Source organism: Arachis ipaensis, chromosome B06, assembly GCF_000816755.2.
Source record: "Arachis ipaensis cultivar K30076 chromosome B06, Araip1.1, whole genome shotgun sequence".
NCBI classification, from domain to species: Eukaryota; Viridiplantae; Streptophyta; class Magnoliopsida; order Fabales; family Fabaceae; genus Arachis; species Arachis ipaensis.
The window spans coordinates 104,253,713-104,258,082 of NC_029790.2; the positions used below are offsets into that span (position 1 = coordinate 104,253,713).

At 31.1% G+C, this 4,370-nt stretch overlaps 1 long non-coding RNA gene across 1 annotated transcript; it reads left to right on the plus strand.

Annotated features, from left to right (window-relative positions):
• On the plus strand, positions 443 to 1,886 carry LOC110263443. Its single transcript, XR_002349100.1, has 3 exons — positions 443 to 892; positions 1,111 to 1,459; positions 1,538 to 1,886. It is a non-coding gene; the product is annotated as an uncharacterized LOC110263443 (long non-coding RNA).

Consider the following 4,370-nt stretch of genomic DNA (forward strand, 5'->3'; position numbering starts at 1 on the left):
TGATGGTGATGGTGAAAAAGATGAAGATGATGATGGTTAATGGTTGGCTCAGATTGGGGGGAGGGGGAGGTTGGGAGTGCCACGTAGGTTCGGAAACCCATGAACCAAGCTCAGATCCAAGTTAGGGCACTTTTGTCACACAGATAGCATCTATCATGAGTACAAGATTAGTTTCGAGCTTTTATGAGTACAAATATCAGCGTTTTCATCTCTTATGGGTACAAATGGTCATTTATTCTTATCATGAAATAAAAGACAGCATTGTTTGTTTGGAAACACTAATTGCATTTGCATCTTGAAGGAGTTTAAAATCGAGGTTTAATCAAATAGTATTTACTTTTTGCATATTGAAGATTGATTGCTAAACTGCTATATAATGAAGTTGCGTAACATCACAAATATTGGCAGAGAATGTATGAGTTGAGACTGTGAATAAATTTGTTTAAATGAAATTAAGTCTTTTGCTCTTCTTATTAATTATGTTTCTTTCTCATATATTGACATGTGTACGAAAATGCTTACTTACTCCATTTTAATTATAAATATACTTATCTTAGTGCTTTAGTCTTGTCAAAAACCAATAGATGAAACTGAATTTTATTGACTTTACTTTCTTTTTTTCTCTAACTCCAACCATTTACTATAGCAAGTTTCGAACTTTCGATGCAAATAAGTATTTTTAGTTCATCTATTGACATGTTGCTTCCTTATTTTGCTTCATTGGCAGGGATTCTTATATAGTCTTCTTATTATTATTAAATCTCAAAAATACATAAGAATGCAAAGTTTCACAGCTTCACTGGGAACTTCATCCTCTGGTAGTATTGCTTCATTGGATGAAACTTTTGAGAGGATCAAATCAGGCTTCATTCACTTCAAGAAAGAGAAATGAGTTAGTAACTTAAAAAACTTACCCCTCTTTCTTTATTCAAATTCTTTCCTTTCATTTCCTATACCTTAAGGTTTCTCATTTTCTCAATTGTTCTATAGCGAGAACCTTGCTTTGTATTGTAAACTTGCCAAAGAACAATCTTTTAATTAAATTTTTTCCTATTTTTGATTTTTTGCTAATGTCTGATTTTGATTTTTGAATTTTATTGTATTTTAAAGACAAGCTGAGGTGGATGCTAAGAGGATTGTTGTTGATGTTAGCAGCAAGGCAGAGAGCATCTTTGATGCTTTGTCCAAAACATAAGTTGCATTAGATGTTATTGAATTTTGGTCAGCTCTTTCTCGATCACATTGTAGCTTGGATTTTGAACCATTTTTGCATTTTATACTGTTAGGTCTGATGTGGCTCTTCTTCAGCAATTGTTTCATTATAATTGCTTGCTTTCAAGAAGAAGCTTGCTCGAAGACTTCTTTTTGACAAGAGAGCCAATGATGATCATGAGAGAAGTATTTTGACAAAATTGAAGCAACAATGTGGTGGATAGTTTAAGCACAGATGGAAGGAGTGGTAGGTTCTTTACCTATATCATGTTCATCTCTTTTTGGCAGGTCAACTAAAAATTGTATTGCTTTTTGCTCCCACCAGGTTACAAACTTGACACTGGCAAAGGAGAATCAAACTAGCTTTGAGGAGTATTTAAGCAATAATCCTAATACGGACCCTGGAATAGACTTGACAGTTATAGTTCTGACTACTGGCTTCTGGCCCAGTTACAAATCTTTTAATCTCAATCTTCCAGCGAAAATGGTAGTATTGGAATTAAGTAGATTTTGGTCTACAAGTAACAGCTGCCCTTTCTTAATATCGATTCGTTTCTTTTTTTTTTATTTCCAAACTCTACTTGGAATTGGAATAAATTTTCACAAACAGGGTATGCTTTTGCGATGATGTGGTCACCATATATATATATATATTGGTTTTCCTTTGGTTTTAAGTTTGACTTCTCTTTGGAAAGGGTAAGGTTCATAAATCCAAAGATTTTCTTGAAAATAAAAGGAATCCAGTACTAAATAGAGGCACGTAATTAACTGAACCAAGTATTGAAACATAGTTCACTTTGCTTAGGAATAAGAACTCTAAACAGAAGATAAATATAGGTTGTGTAAAGTAAGAAGAGGAACCATATTATAAGAGGAATTTGGTATAATTTGATTATCATTGTATTAGAAAGAGGTGTGTGTTCATCTTCAAGATAGATGCGCGAAGTAAAGTATCAATGAAAACTGAATAGCTTTTTGGTATGTCTTCCTTCCTCATAGTCGAAAGAGGTGTGTATATGTTGTTATTGTTTAATCATTTGGAGCAATCATATTTAAGCTTTGAAGAGCCGATAGAAAGCATGACTTTTTCACCTTATTACAGTAAAGTTAAGCGTCCAATCATTTTTTAAAACCAAATTCGGATTAAAGTATAACCAGCTAAGCAATAAAAATGAAACAATTACGGTAAAGAAATCACGTGGCATCACAAAGCCACAATATCAGAAATAAAACGGCATGGCATGAGAAATAATGTATAAATAATTATGAATAAAAAAATCAACATATATCTAAATAGTCTAAAAAAATAATGTATAAATTATTATAAATAAATACATCCACAAATATCTAAGTAGTCCAAAAGAAATATGTACAAAATATAAAGATAGCTTGTATTTCAAAGAAAATTAAAATGGTCTAATTAAACTCATAACTACTAATAACAAGCAACTAAAATCCTAAGTTTGCAGGATAGACTATTGTATATTTTTATTCCAGTCAATGACAGTAAGTTCATTTATCATATCCCACTTCAAATTATGCTCGTCATTTACTAAATCCACAGCCAGTCGTATCCTTGAGTAATTATTGACAACCTAACAGACATTAACAATGATATTAGATAATGGAATAAACATAACTTATTAATAATGACATTTTTTTTACCCATGTCTTATCGGGTCTCCAATAGTGATTGAGGTGCATCCATTGAGCAACCCAAATACCGTCATTCCTTCGCCACAATTCAAGGAACACATTAACAAAGAAAAATATAATAAAAGAACAAATAGCCAGAAAATTAAATCTATACTTTGAAATTTTATATTTTTAAACTTACGATTTGGCAGATTGTTGCAGGACAGCTGGCTCATTGAATTTATACTTACAAAATTGAAGGTTTCTAAAGGAAGGTGTTTCTTGAAAGTTCTTGTCGGATAAAAAATTCTCAAGGTAATTTAACACATTGTCTATGACACTTTTGCGCTCTGTCATCAATGTACACTGTTTGAACGAGTCCAGATATCTCACAGTCTCATGAAGCAAATCAACCACTATAAGAAACTAATGACCATTAAGGTAAATTGGCACAAAAATCTACAACAACATTCAGAAAATAATTTTTATCGAAAACAGTCATGAAATATTATTATACTAATTAATTGAATGCCCACTGAAATTAACGAACCTTGTGTAAATCGCCAAGGTCTCTCATGAAATTATCCTTGATGTATTTCATTGTGCTGGAACAGTTCTATTTCGAGCTTAAAACAATTTTCTACGATGAATATTGAACTAAGTGAGGAATCTTATTATGTTTCTAGCCTATCTGGGAAGATATATTAATATTGAAGACTAAATTTCGAACTGCCAATAAACTTACAGAAAATGTTGGTGGCAGAAATCATTGGTTGCCATATTTGTTTTCTTTTGGCCCAATGACCCTTTGATGAGCATTGAACAAACTAAGATAAGGACCTATGGAGTACATACAATCATGGTTATTCTGTACTAATCTAAATTTGATATTTTTGCAAGCATAATAAATAAATTATGCAGAAATAAGTCTTACATCACCAATTATTGACTTGCCGGGCAGAATAGTTAGAAGAGTATTGTGTGTGCCACGACAATGATCATTTGGAACAAGCACTTCCCTAAAATCATAAAATCGGAATATTATACTATGGTAGTAGAAAAGGTTAAAAAAATAATTACATGATAAATTAGCAATAAAATGAGAAATAAATTAATTTTACTTACTCTGAATCCAAATTGTTTCTAAAGATGTAAACAGCAATGGGCAGTTCTTTATAAAAAAAGATTCATCTCTTTAGTTGGCCGAAATAAAAGGTCTAAATACTATAAAAACAATGTCAACATAAAAATAAAGTTCAGTACTCATTCATTTTGCATCAACACAAAGTTTGAAAAAAAACACAATTAAAAAATAATATAAATAATTTATAAGTTGGATTTTATTATTTTCAGATCACATGAAAACAAGGCAAGTGTTTTAAACAATAGTAAAAATATTTATAAGTTACTAACTAAATCCACACTCACATCAATAATAGAAATACTAAAGTTGCATTTTGATAAAATATGATTTTTTTTACCAACTTAATTACTAAGCATCTTTATATGCCATTTGTTTAATC